Source organism: Cetorhinus maximus, chromosome 16 (genome assembly GCF_964194155.1).
Source record: "Cetorhinus maximus chromosome 16, sCetMax3.hap1.1, whole genome shotgun sequence".
Classification (NCBI taxonomy): domain Eukaryota; kingdom Metazoa; phylum Chordata; class Chondrichthyes; order Lamniformes; family Cetorhinidae; genus Cetorhinus; species Cetorhinus maximus.
In genome coordinates this window covers 39,749,315-39,771,068 of record NC_135894.1, presented here as the reverse complement: position 1 = coordinate 39,771,068, position 21,754 = coordinate 39,749,315, and positions in this window count along the sequence as shown.

The following is a 21,754-nucleotide window of genomic DNA, read 5'->3' as shown; positions in this document are numbered from 1 at the left end:
CTTGAGTTTTTGCACATACAGTAGAAAAAGCAAATGCTGATTTATTCTAATAATTCAGTGGTTTAGGAAGTAGGTTTGAGCTAAATATAGTTTTGTGATTATGAACAAATGAATACCTAATGCCACATGCTTAATGTTTTATATTTGACTGGTGAATTGGAAATAGAAGTTAAGCATTTGGAATATTTCACAATTCAGATTCAGTCCCTGACTGGTCATGAGACTCTTAGCTTGCTACAGGCTTAGATACGGCTTCTCCATGCCATCAGGCATAAAGAAATTGATAGCATGCACCCCAGCTCTACTCTGCCAGAGATGAGAAACCCCCAAAAGGCTCAGCCATGCTAAAAAAATTCATGAATGTATCAACGTGATCAGACAAAGAAGTATTCCACCCTTATGTATTACCAGGTTTTAGAAAAATAGGTTTATTTGTAATCCAAATTGAACCTTTTTTTGGTATTGTCTGGATAACTTTAAATTTGAAGCAGCTTTGGCCCTCGCACCCAATGAGAATAGCTGAGTTCTACAATATGTTTTTCAGAATCAACTAAAACCTGAAATGGGTTCAGATTCTGATTGATATTGAAGCAGGAAGAAGCAGCTGAAACCTCTTTCACGGAACTAGCCTTCACTACATTTTCAATTATAACAGTGATAAAATGCCTTCAAACTATTAATCCAATCCGCACTGAAACAAAGATAAATAGCTTTAATTAAGATGTTTAATGATAGGAAAATTTGTGATGCTGCTTGCTTATAGTTCTTGAACATTTTAAGTGTGAATGGGTTCTGTATTGAAAACTAATGTAAAAAGAATTGTGTAATGTCTCAATGCAAGTTGGGAACACAAGAAAAGTTGCAATATAGAGCAAAAATTGAAAAAATATGAATGCCTTTCAGTAAATCGATGCTGCAATTATAACCAGAATATTTCAGTTACCCGGAAATAGATGAAATCATCACGCATGACTGAGAAAGCTATCAATGGGCTTCACGCACGACACAGGCAAAGATCCTAAGTGATGCCATTGAAACAGCACAACATTCTTAGGGGAAATCATCTTGCCTATGGCCTTTAATACTATTTAAATAGTTAACACAGGGTAAATGTGTGCATTTATAAAGCAATAACACAAGATTTAGTGTATTTCAATATCTAGTTATTTTAACAGTACTAGCTCTTTAAATCATGCAATGGCATTTTAGATGTAATCATGGAAATTAAACAGCTTGAGAACTGATTGATTTGAATTTTGCTAATGACATTGGCTTACTTCAAAGCAAAATGGCTAAGGGATCCCAGTTGAGCCATGTTTCAGCAAGTACGTGTTTGAAGAGACAAATGATTCTACAGCTGAAATGTAAAAACCCTGCAAAAGCTCTGCCCTGTAAATCTCCCAAATGGACAAGACAATGCATCTTTGTGTGATGCTGCAGTCCACTTGGTGTGTTTAGCAACTTCAGGAATATCTGCATATTTGTCCCTATATCAAAGGACATCAGAGAAATTCTTGCTTCTCCCATGAATGCTCAGATTCCTATCATAGAGGTCTGGGGTACCAGACTGGGAAGGACCACCTCTTCTGACATTGACAAGCTTGCAGATGAATGGGCGAGTTACAAGAGGCAGGACTTCCCTCATCTCAACTTTCCCTTTTGTTGTGTGGTCATGGGGAGGCAGGGCCCAGAAACAAGCAAATAGCTGGAGTGGGCACAGATATAGCATTGTCTTCCATCCAGATCCTCCCATCAGCACTGTCTAATTGCTACACATGCACCAGCAAATAGGCAGGGCCTGACCCCCCTGTAAGGTAATAAAGATGGTACTTCCTGCATCATTAGCTGGGAGGAGGGGGCAACTTTAATCCCAAGAAATTCTTACACATGCGCAGCAACAACAACTTATATTTATACAGGTCCTTTAAAATAGTAAAGCATTCCGAGGTGCTTCACAGAGGGGTTATCAAACAAAATTTGACACCAAGCCACATCAGGAGATATTAGGGCAGATGACCAAAAGCTTGTCTAAAGAGGTAGATTTAAAGACCATCTAGAGGAAGAAAGTGAGGTAGAGGGGGAGAGGATTAGGGAGGGAATTCCAAAGCTTTGGGCCTCAGGAGTTCAAGGCATGGCTGCCAATGGTGGAATGATTAAAGTTGGGCAGAACCGTCCCAGATATGCACAAAGTGTGGTAGCAGGCGGGAAAAAGGATGTTTTACCTGCCGGCTGCAATAGCAGCTTTTCATGCTGTATCATCCCACCTTATAAATAATGCACTCATGGGAAACACGCCGGATCGCTGGCGGGCAGGCTCAGATTTGCCTGCCAGGCCATGACTTCAGCGCTTCCTTGCTCCGGGTGCCATATTTAAAATGCATCAGAGCCCATGCCTACTTCATGGGGAGGATTTTCTCTTCGTCAGGCGGGCGCAGTGGGCGGGCCCCAGAGTGCCAATGCAATGGTCTGCTGTCCGTGATCGCCCGACTGTGAATTCATGCTGGCTGGCCAATTAATGGTGCACTCACGGAAAGCTCCCTGAGGGCACAGAGCTGCCTCACCGAGCTGAAGATTTTTCACATGAAAAATAAAGTTTTTAGAAAAAGGAAAACATGTCCCCTCATGTGAGCAAGGACATGTTATAAATGAGATTTAAAAATTTCTATTTTATTTTTAATTAACATGTAAAACCTCATCCCACCTGTGGATGAAGTTTCCTCAAACATCCAAAAGCTGTTTGGCCTTTTTGCCTTCCCGCCAACCATAAGGTTGGACGGGCAGGGAAAAATTCAGCTTAATTAATTTATTAATGGGTTTAACAGTCCTCTCAATTGTCAGCGGGTGCACTGCTGACTCGAGCATGCCCGCTGACCGAAATATCGCGTCAGAGTGCGATGACGTCGGGACGCTGACCTGACGCTGTCGCGCACTATTTCACGCTCGTACGTGTCGGGCGCATGCACACACGATGAGGTGAAAATTCAGCCCCATGTCTGCAGACCAGGACTGCTCCAGGCAACAGGTGGCCCAAAAGCAAATATGGCACCCCCCAAATTTAGTGACGCCTCTTTGGGGTGCTTGGTGGACGCAGTAGACGGTCGCCTTGATGTCCCCTACTCCCGCTCTGGCTGCAGGAGGTCACCAGAGTCACCAATCCGGCCTGGGAAGCGTTGGCAGCAGCAGTCAGCACCGCAGGAGCATAGAGGAGGTCAGCCATGCAGCGCAGGAAGGGTAAGTCAACCAGCTCATCACTCTCAACTCACACACTCACATCCACAGGGATCTCACACCTCAAGGGACAACACCATTAACTCTCGGACACACCCTCACACCTCCATCAGGCTCCTATCCTCAGGAGCTCACGTCCTCATCCCGTCCATAGCTCTGCTCACCACACAAACATTCCACGCAGTGCCATGCATCCTGCTCACACTCTCCATCTGTTTTTATGCAGAAGAATCTGGCTTACAACAGCAGGGAGAGGTCCCAGACTGGGGTAGGGGAGAGTGACCCACTGTGAGGAGTGTGCCATTGCGCTGACTGGTGAGACCGCGGACAAGGTATACTTAAAGTTTCACGGTTGCATTTCCATGATATGATCCTGATCACAGAGCGTAAGCGAGCTGCCCTCAGCCAGACAGGAGCCAGATATTCACAAAGGCAATATGAAGATCTATGGAGTGTCCTCACTGCACATCATCATCCTCCTGGAATCTTTCGACCATAAGGGCCTTTGCTGCATCTCCATGACATGAGCCTGAGCACTGAGGGTATGTGCGCTGCCATCAGCCACAAAGGAGTCAAATGTTCACAGATGCAAGGTGAGGATGCCAGAACTGTCCTCATTGCATCTCGTCATCATCCTCCATGATTCTTCTGACTATGAGGGCCTCATGAGCGCTCCTGCCTCATCTGGCCAGTGCGATGGCCTCATTGCCAGCATCCTCACCTTCGAGGACTTCATCACCCTCATCCCCTTCGATGTCCTCCTTATCGAAGGAGACATGCAGCTCTTCCATCTCCTCCTCAGCCAGGTCCTCCACCATTGCAGCGCCAGGTTGTGTAACAAGCAGCAAGCAACAATGATGCATGACACCCTCTGGGGACTGAATTGCAATGCTCCACCGGATCTCTCGTGGCACTGGAACCTGTTTCAAAATGCCTATTATTTGCTCCACCAAAGACCAGGTTGCGGAATGGGCCTTGTTGTAGCGTCTCTCTGCTGCAGCCTGAGGCCTCCACACAGGTGTCATCAGCCAGGTCCTCTGTGGGTAGCCTTTGCCCTCGAGGATCCAACCTTGCAGCCTATGTAAACCCTGGAAGATGTCAGGGATCTGAAACCTGCTAAGGATGTAGGAATCGTGAACACTCCCTGGGAATTGTGCGCAGACCTGTAGGATGTGTTTGTGGTGGTCACACACCAGCTGAACATTCAGCGAGTGGAAGCCCTTGCGGTTGATGTAGTTGACTGCTTGTTGCCACAGAGACCTAAGCAGTCTATGGCATCCTGCACTTGTGGAAAACCAGAGATCACCGCAAGTCTCAGTGCTCTTGCTTCCTGGCTTGACTGATCCTGATTGTAATGCACAAAGCTCCATGCCTTCATGAAGATGGCACCCATGAGCTCCTGGGTGCACTTGTGTGTGGAGGCTTGCGAGATCCCACACAGGTCACCTGTGGAGCCCTGGAAGGAGCCACTAGCGTAAAAATTGAGCACTGTGGTTACTTTCATGGCCACTTGCAATGGATGCCCTCCATGTCCCGATGGCACAAAATCCTGCAGCAGGTGGCATATGTGACCGACCAGTTCCCTAGACATGCGCAGTCTTTGGCGACAGTGGTTCTCAGTCATCTGCAGGAATGACAGGCGCCGTTTATAGACCCTGGGTCTAGCGAAGTGCCTATGAGTGACGGCTCACTTTGATCTTCAGCTGTATGTGCACAAGGTCCTGCTGCACCTTGATCTTGAGGGTGGTTCTCCTTCCTTTGCCAAACAACCTTGCCCAGTCATCTAATTGTTCTGCAGCCCCCTAAATTGCACATTATTTTGCAGTCTGCACCCAAGGGGTGAAAAGTTCTGGAGCATTTAGTGGCACATTCATGCATTTGCTTTGCTTGAGTGGGCAGAAATTTTTCAGAGGCCCGACTCCAAACATGTCAATGGAGCTGCTGCTCAACAGTCTCAGTTGCGGAAGAATGCCCGCTTTTGACAAGCTTTTCCAAGTGTGTGGCCGCTTCTCTCACCCTCCCCCCACATCCCTACACCCCAGCTTGTCGCCGCACCCCGCCCAGCTTCACCCGCACTGGAGCCCTTGCCCCGCACCGCACTGAAAACCAGCTGGGAAAAAGTGACTTGCCTGTGCACCCTCCACTCCACACCCCCAAATGTGCGGCACCTCTTTCTTGACGTCCTATGGATGATCCTTGCAAGCGCTGCACAAGGTTGTGTGCACTTATCTCTGAGTTCCCCTCAAAGTTCAGATTTCCAGGAGGACACCTTCTAAAGGCAGTCGTAAATCCTGCCGTTCTGAAGTCACGTCGACTTGGGAGGTAAATTTGACATGGGGGGATTATTCCGGCCTGCGAGCACAATGATGAGATGCAAATGCGTTAACATTAAGTTCCTGACGTTGGACAGTGGGAAACATGGGTCGCCATTGAGGGGTGGAGCGGATGATTGCAAACTGGTTTCACGATGGCGTAAAACTGATTTTTGGCCTTCTTGCTCACACCAGCCATGACACCCGCCACCAACGGGACCAGGTGATTCCGGACAGAGAGGTGTAGAGATGGGGTAGACTACAAATGTTGAGAGGGGCAGGGCCATGCAGTGATCTGAAAACTAGGATGAGAATTTTAAAATCAAGGGATTGCTTATACCCAGGAGCCAATTAAGCAACCACAGGGCTGATGGGTGAAGGGAACTTGGTGCATCTTAGAACATGGCTGTGGAGTTTTGGATGACCTCAAGTTTATAGAGGGTAGACCATGAAAGGCTGGCCAGGAGTGTGTTGAAATAGTCAAGTCCAGAGATAACAAAGGCATAGATATAGGTTTCAGCAGCAGATAAGCTGTGGTGGGGTGAAAAATGGTACCAACAATTTCAACAGTCTGGTTCTGCTTCAAACAGTTGCCAGGAAGGGGGCGTGCAGCTGGTAGCTAGGCAATGGATTATGTGGAGTGAACCAAGGGCAATGGGTTCTGTCTTTCCAATATTTAGTTGGAGCAAATTGCTGCTCATCCAACACAGATGTTGGATAAGCAATCTGACAATTCAAAGACAGGGAAGAATCCAAGAGAGGTGAGGGTGAGATAGAGCTGAGTGTCATCAGCTAAAATGTGGAAACTGATTCTGTGCTTTCAGATGATCTCACTGTGGGACAGCATATGAACATACAAAATAGGAGCAGAATTAGGCCATTCGGCCCCTCGAGCCTGCTCTGCCGTTCAATAAAATCAGGGCTGATCTGTTTGTGTTTTGAATTCCATATTCTGATCTACCCCCGATAACCTTTTGATTCTCTCGCCTAACAAGAATCTATCTACCCCTGCCTTAAAAATATTCAATGACCCTGCCTCCACCGTCTTCAGAGGCAGAGAGTTCCAAAGTTGCACAACCCCTGAGAGAAAAAAATTTCTCCTCACCTCCGTCCTAATTTTAAAACAGCGCCCCCTAGACTCATCCACGAGAGGAAACATCCTTTCCATGTCCACCTTGTCAAGACCATTCAGGATCTTATATACTTCAAGCAAGTCACCCTCACTCTTCTAAACTCCAGTGGAAACAAGCCCAGCCTGTCCAACCTATCCTCATAAGACAACCCGCTCATTCCAGGTATCAATCTAGTAAACATAGAAACATAGAAAATAGGAGCAGGAATAGGCCATTCAGCCCTTCGAGCTTGCTCCGCCATTCATCATGATCATGGCTGATCATCCAACTCAATAGCCCACTTTCTCCCCATATCCTTTGACCCCTTTCGCCCCAAGAGCTATATCTAACTCCTTCTTGAAAACATACAATGTTTTGCCCCCAACTACTTTCAGTGGTAACAAATTCCACAGGCTCATCACTCTCTGGGTGAAGACATTTCTCCTCATCTCAGTCCTAAATGGTCTACCCCGTATCCTCAGACTGTGACCCCTGGTTCTGGACTCCCCCCCCATCGGGAACATCCTTCCTGCATTTACCCAGTCTAGTCCTGTTAGAATTTTATAAGTTTCTATGAGATCCCCCCTCATTCTTTTGAACTCCAGCGAATATAATCTCAATCTCTCCTCATATGTCAGTCCCGCCATCCCAGAAACCTGTCTGGTAAACCTTTGCTGCACTCCCTCTATAGCAAGAACATCCTTCCTCAGGTAAGGAGACCAAAACTGCACACAATATTCCAGGTGTGGTCTCACCAAGGCCCTGTATAATTGCAGCAAGACATCCCTGCTCTTGTACTCGAATCCTCTGGCTATGAAGGCCAACATACCATTTGCTTCTTTACCACCTGCTGCACCTGCATGCTTACCTTCAGCAACTGGTGTACAAGGACACCCAGGTCTCATTGCACATTCCCCTCTCTCAATTTATAGCCATTCAAATAATAATCTGCCTTCCTGTTTTTGCTACCAAAGTGGATAACCTCAGATTTATCCACATTATACTGCATCTGCATTGCATTTGCCCACTCACTCAGCTTGTCCAAATCACACTGAAGCATCTCTGCATCCCCCTCACAGCTCACCCTCCCATCCAGCTTTGTGTCATCTGCAAATTTGGAGATATTACATTTAGTTCCCTCATCTAAATCATTAATATATATTGTGAATAGCTGGGGTCCCAGCATCGATCCCTCTGGTACCCCACTGCCTGCCATTCAGAAAAAGACCCATTTATTCCTATTCTCTGTTTCCTGTCTGCCAACCAGTTTTCTATCCATCTCAATACACTACCCACAATCCCATGCGCTTTAATTTTACACGCTAATCTCTTGTGTGGAACTTTGTCGAAAGCCTCCTGAAAGTTCAAATAAACCACATCCACTGGCTCCCCCTCATCAACTCTACTAGTTATATCCTCGAAAAATACCTTCATTTGTCTTCACCAATCTTCTTCTCTTCACATACTTATAGAAGCTTTTACAGTCAGTTTTTATGTTCCCCACAAGCTTACTCTCGTACTCTATTTTCCCCTTCTTAATCAATCCCTTGGTCCTCCTTTGCTGAATTCTAAACTGCTCCCAATCCTCAGGACTGTTGTTTTTTCTGGCCAATTCTTATGCCTCTTCCTTGGATCTAATACTATCTCTAATTTGCCTTGTAAGCCATGGTTTGGCCACATTTCCTGTTTTACTTTTGCACCAGACAGGAATAAATAATTGTTGCAGTTCACCCATGTGCTCTTTGAATGTTTGCCATTGCCTATCCACCGTCATCCCTTTAAGTAATATTTCCCAATCCATCATAGCCAATTCGCACCTCATACTATCGTAGTTTCCTTTATTAAGATTCAGGACACTAGTCTCAGAATCAACTACGTCACTCTCCATTTTGATGAAGAATTCTGTCATATTATGGTCGCTCATCCCCAAGGGGCCTCGCACAACTAGATTGCCAATTATTCCTTTTTCATTACACAATACCCAGTCTAGAGTGACCTGTTCTCTAGTTAGTTCCTCAACATATTGGTCCAGAAAAACATCCCATATACACTCCAGGAATTCCTCCTCTACAGCATTGTTACTAATTTGATTTGTCCAATCTATATGCAGATTAAAGTCACCCATAATTACAGATGTTCCTTTGTTGCATGCGTCTCTAATTTCCTGTTTAATGCCATTCCCAACATCACCACTTCAGTTTGGGGGTCTATATACAACCCCCACTAACGTTTTTTGCCCCTTAGTGTTTCTCAGCTCTACCCATACAGATTCCATATTGTCGGAGCTAATATCTTTCCTCACTATTGCGTTAATTTCCTCTTTAATCAGCAATGCAACTCCACCACCTTTTCCTTTTTGCCTGTCGTTCCTAATTACTGAATACCCCTGGATGTTCAGTTCCCATCCCTGGTCACCCTGTAGCCATGTCTCCGTAATCCCGACTATATCATACCTGTTTACATCTACTTGTGCGGCTAAGTCATCCACTTTATTGCGAATGCTCCTCGCATTAAGGCACAAAGCTTTAAGGCTTGTCTTTTTAACATTACTTGTCCCGTTCCCACTATTTTTCACTGAGTCCCTGTTTGATTCTGACCCTTGATTTCTCTGCCTATCTCTTTTCTTATTCCGCTTTCTGTCTTTTGTTCTTGTCCTTGATCCCCCCTCCTCTGACTCATTGCATAGGTTCCCATCCTCCTGCCATTTTAGTTTAAACTCTCCTCAACCACTCTAGCAAATATTCCTCCTAGGACATCAGTCCTGGTCCTGCCCAGGTGTAACCCGTCCAGTTGGTACTGGTCCCACCTCCCTCAGAACTGATCCCAATGTCCCAGGAATCTGAAACCTCCCCTTCACACCATCTCTTCAGCCACGTATTCATCCGACATAACCTGCTATTTCTACTCTGACTAGCACGTGGCACACGTAGTAATCCTGAGATCACTACCTTTGAGGTCTTACTTTTCAACTTACTTCCTAACTCCCTATATTCTGCTTTTAGGACCTCATCCCTTTTTTTACCTATGTCGTTTGTACCAATGTGTATCACGACCACTGGCTGTTCACCCTCACCCTTCAGAATGTCCTGTAGCTGCTCTGAGACATCCTTGACCCTAGCACCATGGAGAAAACATACCATCCTGGAGTCTCGTTTGCGGCCACAGAAACACCTATCTATTCCCCTTATAATTGAATCCCCTATAACTATTGCATTCCCACACTTTTTACTCCTCCCCTGTGCAGCAGAGCCAACTGTGGTGCAACAAATTTGGCTGTTGCCACTTTCCCCTGAGAGGCCATTCCCCTCAACAGTATCCAAAGTGGTATATCTGTTTTGCAGGGGAATAGCCACAGGAGATTCCTGCACTGCCTGCAAAGTCCTCTTGCTCTGCCTGGTGGTCACCCATTCCCTTCCTGCCTGTGGACTCTTAGCCTGTTGTGTGACCACCTCTCTACACGTGCTATCCATGATACTCTCCACCTCGCAGATGCTTCACAGTGTCCCCAGCTGCCGCTCCAGCTCCAAAACCTGGGCTTCCAGGAGCTGCAGCTGGAGACACTTCCCGCATACATGCTGGCCAAGGGCACTGGAAATGTTCCCAGCTTCCCACATAGAGCAGGATGAGCACACTACGGCTTTGAGCTCTTCTGCCATGACTTACCCCTTTAAATTAAATTAAACCTTTTGGAAGGTCCATAATATTAAATATTATCAATTACTCTCGGACCCTTCTTCCCTACTCCTCGTTGTTACATTACAAACAATGAACCACAAAATAAGACCTTAAAAACTATAAGTGATAAAAGTAATAAATACTTACCTGACTGTACTCACACTACTCAAAGGATCACCTCGTTCCCTCCTCACCAAACTCCCAAAGCGGCACCCCAGTACAGACTGTGATGCTGACTGCAGGACACTCTTCCCAGACTGCTTCACCACGGTGCTAACTGCAGGATACTCTTTGCCTGCTCTGAACCGCCTCCAGCACATTTACATCCTTCCTTAAAGAAGGAGACCAAAACTGCACAGAGTATATGAGATGTGGTCTCACCAATGCCCTGTATGAAGCATAACATCCTTACTTTTATGTTCAATTCCTCTCCTTATAAAGGATAGCATTCCATTAACCTCCTTAATCACTTATTGTACCTGCAAACTTTTTGTGACTCATGCATTAGAACACTTAGATCCTTCTGCACCTTGGTCGTTCTCTGCTTAAGTAATACTCTGCTTTTTATTCTTCCTGCCAAAGTGAACAGCTTCAAATTTTCCCACATTATACTCCACCTGCCAGATTTTTGCCCACTCATTCAACCTATGTATATCCGTCCGCAACCCCCTTATGTCCTCTTCACAATATACTTTCCTACCTATCTTTGTATCACATGCAAATTTATCTTCAATGCCTTCAGTCCCCTCATCTAAGTCATTGATATAAATTGTAAAAAGCTGTGGCCCTAGAACAGACCCCTGCAGGATTGTCTACTGTGTTCACTGCTCCCAATGCGGTCTCCTCTACATTTGAGAGACTAAACGCAGACTGGGTGACTGCTTTGCGGAACACCTTCGTTCAGTCCACAAGCATGACACAGACCTTTCTGTCATTTTCCATTTAAACACACCATCTTATTCTCATGCCCACATGTTTGTCCTTGGCCTGCTGCAATGTTCTAGTGAAGTACAATGCAAACTGGAGGAACAGCACCTCATCTTCTAATTAAGCACCTTACAGCCCTCCAGACTTAACAGTGAGCCCAACAACTACAGACCATGGGCTCTCTCCTCCACCTTGACCCCTTTTTTAACCCACTTTTTATTATTCATTTATTTATTTAGTTTTATTTTATTCTTTTATTTATTCGCTCATTTTTTAAATCCTTTTTCCCTAAAACTCCTCTCCCCCAACAGGGTAATCTGTCACTTGGTTTTATGTTGTGCTTTCACAGAGCGCTGACCCTTGTTCTGCTATTAACACATTGTGTTATCTTACCTTTATGTCACTATCAGTACCTTCTTTATTCTTTACAACTATCATTAACACTCCCTTTGTCTTGTGTCCAAGACATCTTTGTCAATCTCTCCTTAGCTGTCACCTATACCTGACCTTCTATCTCATTCCACCTGCTCCACCCCCTCTTAAACAGTATAAAATCCATCACAATTCTTCTTCTGTTTAGCTCTGAAGAACTCATACAGACTTGAAACGTTGACTCCATTTCTCTCTACAGACAGTGCCAGACCTGCTGAGCTTGTCCAGCATTTTCTGTTTTTATCACTGCAGGACTCCGCTCATCACATCCTACCAATCAGAAAAAGGACAATTTATGCATAATCTCTGTTTTCTGCCAGCCAGCTAATTTTCTATCCATGCTTATGTTACTCCCTACCCATGTAACCCATGTTACTCCCTACAATATGAGCTTTTATTTTCTGCAATAACCTTTGATGTGGCACCTTATCAAATGCCTTCTGGAAATCCAAGTACAGCACTACAGGCTCCCCTTTATCCACAGTGCATGTTACTATTTCAAAGAACTCTAATAAATTGCATGTAGATGAGAAATAGGAAGCGGCCAAGGGAAGATCTTTATGGACACAAGGTGTAATTGTGAGGAACCAGAAAGAGAAGTAATTGTAGTTGATCCTCTGGCTAAGACTGAATAGGCAAGAATGGAAACAGGTGAGCGAGTCCCACCCAGTTGGATGATGGTAGAGAGGCATTGGGGGAGGATGGTGCGGTCAACTGTCAAAGGCTACAAGACAGGTTGAGAAAGGTGTTGTCACATTGGATGTCATTCATGACCATTTGGAGAGATAAGGACAGTTAGAGATGGCCAGGTAGCTTGCAAGGAAGGAGAAGGGTCAAGGGTTGTTTCTTTGAGGAGAGTGTTGGTGACAGCAGATTTGAAGGAGAGGGGAAAAAGCGCCCAAGGAATGAGAACCATTAATAATATCTGTTTACGTGGGAGCAAGAAAGGATTGTTGGTTTCAGAGTTTAGTGGGAATAGGAAGCAGGAGATGGGCCTCGTGGACAAGATATGCTTGGAGAGGGCATTAGGGACATAGGAGAGAAACTAGAGAAATTGTGAGTTCAAGGCTATGGCAATGGGCACCTTTGAGAATTTTGGCCCTGTGAGTTAAGGGAAGGAAGCACAGAGCCTATTTCACACACTATGTCACTTTCTAATTCCCTTGAATTAGCACCTAGAAGAAGTATTGTGCAGAAATATTGTGGAAGCAAACACCAATCACTATTACAACCTGCCAGCAAAAATCTGGCTGCAATGAAGTTATGTGCAGGGATAGTAGTCCTTGCAAAAGTTTGTTTCCTCAGGTGGCATGAATGTGACATGTGTGAGTTGGCTAGAAGATTTAAAGCACTGTCATTGAAGGGATATTTGAGGAGGGCATTGAAAGATGCGGGTGGCATCAAGCTCCAATTGTTGCATTTTCCAGATTCTCTTCATGGTTTTCCTCGGATCTCTCTTCTGGAGCTTCAATAGTGATGACAAAGTTTTGTAGAATGCACTATACAACATTAACCCTCAAAATCCTTAGTTAGATTATATTGTTGGAAGCACCAGGGTATCTGAAACACTGTTTCAGCATTCCATTGGTGTTTTCAATGATTACCTAAGTGGGTGCTTGCAAGTAATTATACTCAAGTGGTGTGCTTGGATATTGCAAAAGTGTCATGTGCCATGGCCACAGGGAATCAGTCAATAAGGATCCCTTAAAACTTGATATTAGTGTTTAATAGTGGGGTTCGGTTGGGGTGGTGGTGGTTGGTGGGCAGAGTACAATGGATTGTCTTAAAATTAACTTATTAAAGCAGTTAGCCAAAAGAAAAATACTGCAGATGCTGGAAATCTGAAATAAAAACAAAATCCTGGAAACACTGAAGAGGCCAGACAGCACCTGTGGAGAGAGAAACAGAGTTACAGATGGAATCTCCTGCTTTCGCTGGTGTCGAGCTTGGAGGCAGGAAGGGCATTTACTGGTGGGGTGGTGGTGTACCTGAACCCCGCTGTCTTTCTGTTTCCACCACAATTAGGTTCTGGGTGAGAAGGCCTATGGTCGACTTTCCTGCCCCACCGCCAATTGAGGCCCTTAAGTGGCCATTTAGTGACCTCTTAGGGCCTCATCCTGCTGTCACTGGTATTAATCCAGCTGCAGGAGGCTTGTCGCCATGTGGCAGGAATGTTAGGTGAAGCCACTTGTCACTTTTGGGGTGGGGTGGGGCTCTGTCAATCAAAGACAATCAGTGCCTGACCAAGGGAAAGGGGGCCTGCTGAGAACCATCTCCCTGTCCTTGCTTTTGATCACCATGTCCCCACCGCAAACACTGACTTGCCCAATACATTACTTATCTGTAGCCTGGGTCTTCCATGATCCTAGGACTCAGGTGGTGGGGGTAAGGTGGGGTGGGGCAATGTCCTTCCAGCAGCAACCATGGCCTCAATGACACTGCTGAGCACAAGAGCTGCTGGCCTCTGATTGGCTGACAGCTCTCGCGAGGTGGGACTTCCACCCCTGGGGTGATGATTTCAGGAGAAAGTCCACATGTGGCCTCGTCACTGCCTGATTGGCATGTGTTTTGGTGCGCCTTACCGAAAAGAGGCACTATGGGTCTCTCACCAGCTCTCTAGCTGGCAGTTGAGACCCCTGATGCCTCAACAAGATTCCATCCAACATTCCAAGTTGATGACCTTTCACTAGAGTGGGAAGTGATTAACAGCTTTTAAACAAGAGCCAGGGGAAAAAGGGAAGATAAGAAAGAACAATGGGGAGGATCTGAGATTAATGTGGAGGGCAGGTGTGTTAAGTGGTTGCAGAGGTGCGCCTGGTCTGCCCCTCCAGATTGCATTCGAAATTTTAGACCCTCTGCTGGCCCAGTCTTCCCCCTCCTGCCCACAAAATGCAGCTGAATGCCCTCCACCCCCATCCTTGCAATTTACCTCAGCACCTTGAGGTGGCCTCTCAGTGACCTGATCTTCAATTTCCACAACTGGCCAGCAGGAAGCCCGGCTATTGAAAGCAGCCGAGTCGCCCATTTGTCCAGACAGCTTCCTATCCAGGAGTTAAGGTTCTCCGTATATGACAGATTTGTGACTTGGTATATCTTTAGAGTGGCGAAACATTAAATGTACTTTTCAATGTCCAATTTTAGCACAGAAAAGTGGTATAACAATCACTGTCGTCAGTGGTTGGCTCCATCCATTATGAATTACATAAAATTGTGATCTTCTGCTGTGCACTGATCCATTAAATCTATGATTAATTAACTTCCCATGATGTGAGTTTACAGTCATTATATTAGAAATAGGATTAACGCCAAAATAGCCACGCTGTTATAAATGAAAAATTGGTGCCAGCGTTACTGCTGGCATAATGATGCAATCCTGTTGCCAATAGAAAGCAAATGGAGGTGAAAGTGATAAATAAATAAATCAGTAATAATAACCCATCAGCTTAATCTCCACGACTTGTTTTCTGTTTAAAATCAAAACAGCTTGGGGGTTGGATGTTACAATAGGTTACCACAATGCCCTTCACCTCGGGGACTTGGGTTGATGCCAGTACATAATGAATGGATGAAAGTCTTCTCTCTTGCCTGATGTAAAGACCTAACTGAAATTAATTTAGCTAGTCCCAACTCAGTTCCCAGTTGCTTTAAATCTAGGATACAATATTATCCATAAATTGGCACAAATTACCACTAAATTGGCATACAATTAGAAAAAGCATAAGGAAAGAAAATGTCGGAAACAGAAAGTCACAATGGCTCAGAAGAAATGATCTTCTCTTGGAGAGAGAAACAGAGTTAATATTTCAAGACTGATATGATTCTTCTTCAGAACGTTAATTCTGGGCGGAATTTTCCATGCCCTTTGGAGGCGGGCGAATTTGGCGGCATGAGTGGACAATATGGCGAGAAGGCCAAAAATTGATTTCACGACTTCGTGAAATAAGTTTGTAGTCATCCACACTGCTCGTCAATGGTGGGCCGTGTTTCCCGCCATCAGACATCGGGAACTTCATTGTAGTACATCTGCATATCATTATAGGTCCAGCCTGCTGGAATCATCCCCCATGTTGGATCATCCAGGCACGTCAATGTGCTTCACAACTGCACATAAGTGACAAGTACCTGGCGAGCTGCACTTTGCTTGGGACTTGGGAGGTTTGTTCGCCTACCTACCTTGCTTCAGTCAGCACTCATGGTCATCAGTGCCAGGCTTCACAGACAGCACCACATCACTTTCAGGGGGCTCATCGGCAGGTCACCACCTACCAGACCAGCCATAAGGCAGGGGTGACTTTTCAATAGCTGCAGGGCTAGGCTTTGCTTAGGGAAGGGAAAGAATTGGCATCAGGCAAGGGCAGAGGGTGCTCGGCGAGGGCTGTACTGGGGAAGGGGGGTTTCCTAGAGTGTGTGTGGGGACACAGTTAATCTGTGCGAGTAGCCTCAAGATGGTGAGGGCTGAGGAGGCAGTCTTCAGAGGAGATGAGGCCAAATGGAGATTTGAGGGTGTGTGTGAGAGAGTGAGTGGTGATGTCCCTTGAGCTGGCCGTGAGTGAGATGCCAGTGAATGTGTGATGGGCTGGTGTGTGAGTTTAGAGTGATGAGATGGTTGCCTTACCCTGGTTGCACGGATGCGATCGTTCATCCTCTTTCTGCATTGGATGGCCAACCTTTTCTGTGCAGCATTGGCACTGATCACCACTGCCATTGCCTACCAAGCCTGATGGTAAGATTGCTGCCCATCCTGATGCCAGAGCCGGGGTAGAGGACATTACAGTGGGCCTCCACAGTGTCCAAAAGGCATCCCAGGGACACATCACTGAATCGGGGAGTTGCAGTCTTCTTGCCTTTTGGGGCCATGTCTTCTGTGCAGCAGTCGTGGGCTGGAAACACTGAGAGGTGTGCACGTGGCTGCACTTTAAATATGACACTCGACATGAGGAAGTGGCGTGGTGATGACATGGTGGGCAAATGAGAGCCCGCCCGCCACCAAAACGGCGTATTTCCTGGGAATGCATAATTAATGTGGGGGATTGGGACGCTACGGCATGAAAAGTCGCTATTGTAGCTGATGGTAAAATGTTCTTTTTCCCACCTGCTACCGCACTTAGTGCAAATCTGGGATGATTCCGCCCTCTGTTTCTCTCTCCACAGGTGCTGCCAGACCTGCTGAGCTTTATCAGCACTTATTGTTTTTATTTCAGATCTTCAGCATCCGCAGTATTTTGCTTTTATGATTGCTTCTTTGCTTAAGATATATTTTTGGATAAAATGAAGAGAGCTTCACCCTGAATCTGCTTATGCTATACCTGATAGTGCATGATGCAGGAAACATGGTGGGAAAACTTTTCTGCTCCATAATGTCAATGTCCCTATTTGATGAGTAAAATTTCTGTCCTTGTACAGGAACAATTTGTTCATAATTTGAAGGAAGAACAAGCTACAGAAGAAGGAACTGCACATTTCTATCCATTAGTTCAGCATTCAGCTGAGGTGATGGTGAAGGAGATGTGGAAGGTTTTGCCCCCAACAGACAGTTTGTGTAGAACAAATGCTAATTTCCAAAGATTTCAGCTTTATGACACTCATTCTCTGTGGAAACCTTTCCATGAACAATTCACCAAGGCTCCTTCGACAGCACCTTCCAAACCTGTGACCTCTACCACCAAGAAGGACAAGGGGAACAGACGCATGGGAACACCACCACCTGCAAGTTCCCCTCCAAGCCACACACCATCCTGACTTGGAACTATATCGCTGTTCCTTCACTGTCGCTGGGTCAAAATCCTGGAACTCCCTTCCTAACAGCACTGTGGGTGTACCTACACCACATGGAATACAGCGGATCAAGAAGGCAGCTCACCACCACCTTCTCAAGGGCAATTAGCGATGGGCAACAAATGCTGGCCTAGCCAGCGAAACAGCGAAAAAGAAGCAGAGAGTAAAAAAAATTGATTCAATGATAGACCCTTTAGTATGGACAATTAGCAGAAATGTGTCCACACTGTTTTATTCATCATCTCACTTGTACTCTTCAGGTAAAGAGATGGGCAGATGAAGAGGGAACACTAAATGCTACTAAAGGCAGCTATAGGAAGAGGTGGTGGGAGTGCTGTAGGATTGGAGGCTAAGGAAATGCCAGCCAAATCTCCCTGCAAATATGCAGCTGTTGGCAAGTTTGGCAGCCTATTGCCCATTTGCACCAGAGAGGGTTTTTCAACAATGCAGAGTAGCCAAGAGCAAGTCACAACTACAGAAACTGCTGTTTTTATGCCACAGAACACAGAGTGCAAGCTTTGATTGAGGGCATTCAGGTGTTGGGTGATGGAGGTGAATTCTACAGCCTCATAATTCTCTGAGTAAACACGTTTCTCCTGTACTCTGTTGTCAGTCTCTTACATTTACTCTTGGCCTATTGAGCATTATCATGCAATAACCTTTACCTGTAGTTGCACACTAATTTCTCATTATGGGAATGAGACTTCTTCCAGTTGACATAATGGCATGGGTTGATACTGGAGACTCATATGGCTATCTAATTGCAGTGTACTCCTTCAAGTATCGTAAAAACTGAATAATATAATGAAATTAAGGGCCTGCTCACTCAATTGCCTTGCACCTGTACTATGTAATGAACTGGGGCGCCCCATCAACAGTGATTACAGTTCAGACCTATTTCATTGGCTGTAAAGTTCTTTGGACCATCTTGCAGTTGTGAAAGGCACTTTATAAATACAAGTCTTTTCTTCTTTTTAGGTCATTAGTGAATTGCCTCCTGCAAGAATGAACTAACTGACCTGCCTGAAGTTGACTGCAACACCTTGAAATGAAGTAGTGGCCGAAAAATTAATTGCTGTAGTGACTTTCTCAGCCATACTAACTTCCTTGAAGGACTATCTTCCTTTTTAGAAGATTTTTAGATCTCTCGTAGCTATAAAGCTTTTCCACAGCGTCTGGGGTTAATCAAAGGCTCCTATTCTGCTGTGCTATTCAAATAAGATTGTCGGGGATTATACACTCGGGTGGCGAGATATCCATGGGAGGATTTGGATCCCTGCAGTGCTACTTTTTAAAGCTGGCCATCTGGGTTCTCTGCTGTTCCTCCCCCTGTTCCTCCTTCAACATATATATACCATAAATGGGGAATTCCTCATTGGGAACATCCCACTGGAAATTTACGAGAAAAAGAATAGTCTCCAAATAGACGTAGGAATCTCTAAAACAGAGAGCGCCAATATTTCACAAACAATTAATTCAAATAAAATTCATGGGCTGGATTTTATGCTCCCTCACTGGTGGGTTTGAAGGCATGGGGAGCTCATAAAATCCAGCTGCCTAACTGTCGGTCGCCAACCTGCATGAAGTTTTACAGGGTGTTGGGAGCTTGGGGGTGCAGGTGTGGTGGGGGTGTTGGGTTTCTGCAGTTGTGACCTGGCCACTCTTGGGCCTAGTGAAGCCCTCAGGTGGCCAATCCTGCCCCCTGTTGTTATTTTACCTGTGGCATGGTGAGGCCAACACTATGTGGGAAGCCCAGCAGCTTCAGCTGCGCAGACTGGCGTCAGGCAAGGTGGAGGGGTGGGTGGTGGCAGACCTCCTTTATGGTCATCTGTGTCCATCAGAGTCCCCCACACCATATTTACACTTCCCCTTTGCCCTTGCCCCTGGCCTCTCAAGCCCACTTCCCACCCCCATCCCCCCAGCCCCCTCACCAGGGCCTGCCAGCCCGACCCTGTGAAATTCCTTCTACTTACCTTGGGCCTAGATTTTTGTGAAGTCCTAGAAACTTCACAGACCTTCTGAAATTGTGGGTGGGACCCAGGTCCGGAAGTCCTGGAATCAGCAGGACATTTAAAGTGCAGCTGACCACTACCTGAAGCGATTTTCACCAGTGCAATTGCTCGGACGCAACTTGGGTGACATAACTTTGTGGAGAAATCATGAAGTAATTGTAAGGTCTCTGGAAAGGCCTGGAACATTTTTACTGACTCTGAAGATCATTTCTGGAGATGACAGAAAACCAGTGTAGAAGAAAGCTGAAAGTTTCCCGAGAAACGGTGGGAGATTTATGTGCCATGGTGCAGCAAAATCTGACACCACAGTCTGCATGTCCTGCCAGTGGCACACAAGGTGACAGTGGCTCTATTTTATGTGGCAAGTTCATTTCAGGGGTTTGTCACAGACCCCTGCAGCATTTCACAATCAGCAGCCCACAGGTGCATTTAGGCCATAACAGATGCCCTCTTTGTTCAGGTGGGGAAGCACGGTTCCCCATGTGTTGACGCAGACGCTGTAAATATATAACATCACACAGCTGTAGCACTAGCTTCAGCCACTGCTCTGTGCATCAAACCTCCATCACTCACCTAAAACAATCTCTATCAATCATGGCTAATACCTAATATTTATAGCTTCACCTCACACTTATATGCTTAGCTCAGGATAGTGTCCTAGCCCCCAACCATCTTCAGCTGCTTCATCAATGAACTTCCTTCCTTCTAACATAAAGTCAGAAGTGGGGGTGTTCGCTGATGATTGCACAATGTTCAGCATCATTCGAGACTCCTCAGATACTGAAGCAGTCCATGTCCAAATGTACCAAGACCTCAACAATATCCAGGCTTGGGCTGACAAGTGGCAAGTAACATTCATGTCATACAAATGCCAAGCAATGACCACCTCCAACAAGAGAGAATCTAAACATTGCCCCTTCACGTTTAATGGCATTACCATCACTGAACCCCCCGCTATCAACATCCTGGGGGTTACCATTGACCAGAAACTGAACTAGACTAGCCATATAAATACTGCGGCTATAAGAGCAGGTCAGAGGCTAGGAATCCTGCGATGAGTAACTCACCTCCTGACTCTCCAAAGCCTGTCCATCATCTACAAGGCACAAGTCAGGAATGTGATGGAATACTCCCCACTTGCCTGGATGAGTGTGGCTCCAACAACACTGAAGAAGCTTGACACCATCCAGGAAAAAGCAGCCCGCTTGATTGGCACCCCTTCCACAAACAATCACTCTCTCCACCACCGACGCACAGTAGCAGCAGTGTGTACCATCTACAAGATGCACTGCAGAAACTCACCAAGGCTCCTTAGGCAGCACCTTCCAAACCCACAACCACCACCATCTAGAAGGGCAAGGGCAGCAGATACATGGAAACACCGCCACCTGCAAGTTCCCCTCCAAGCCACTCACCATCCTGACTTGGAAATATATCGCTGTTCCTTCACTGTCACTGGGTTAAAATCCTGGAACTCCCTCCCTAACAGCACTGTGGGTGTTCCTTCAACACATGGACTGCAGTGGTTCAAAAACGCAGCTCACCACCACCTTCTCAAGGGCAATTAGGGATGGGCAATAATGCTGACCTAGCCAGTGAAGCCCACATCCCGTAAATGAATAAAAAAAAGCACTGCTGCAAGCCTCATACCCCCGTCTCACAGCTTGCACAGACTGTCAGCTATTCAATCACAAGTGTCACATTGCACTGCACTCACAAACGCATTTCCCTCTCTCTTACTGGACAAGGTGGTGCATAACTGGAGACAGCAGTACCTAACCGGCAGAAGACAGACACAGATGGGTGTCCTGACCCCGATTGAGCAGATGGTGGCCACCATCAATGGAGCAGCCTTTGCTGAGGCAGTAGCAAGCGGGCAGGGCTAAAACATTGAATGATGGCAGTATTCTCATTCCTAATGAGGTAGGTGGTGTAAGCATGTACCTCTTCCCCCTCCCCTCACCACAACCGTAGCCTTGTGCCTTTCTCCTTTCAGATACACAGGAAACACAGGTTGGTTAGGTAATGGTGGAAGAAAAAGAGGAAGAGCAGGGAGATAGTGGCTATGCTAAAATACTGTTACTCATTTCCTGATAGCCAGATACTGACATTACGCCTAACTTGGAGGATAGCATGAAGTTGCGATCTGCATGTGATGCAACACCAGACATGAGTGGCCTGCAGTCAGGTCAGGGAACAAGGATAGCATAGGTGCCAGGGATGCAGAGTCACACACGAGTAGAGCACTCAGATGACCACTTCAATGGGATGGGCTTCAGAA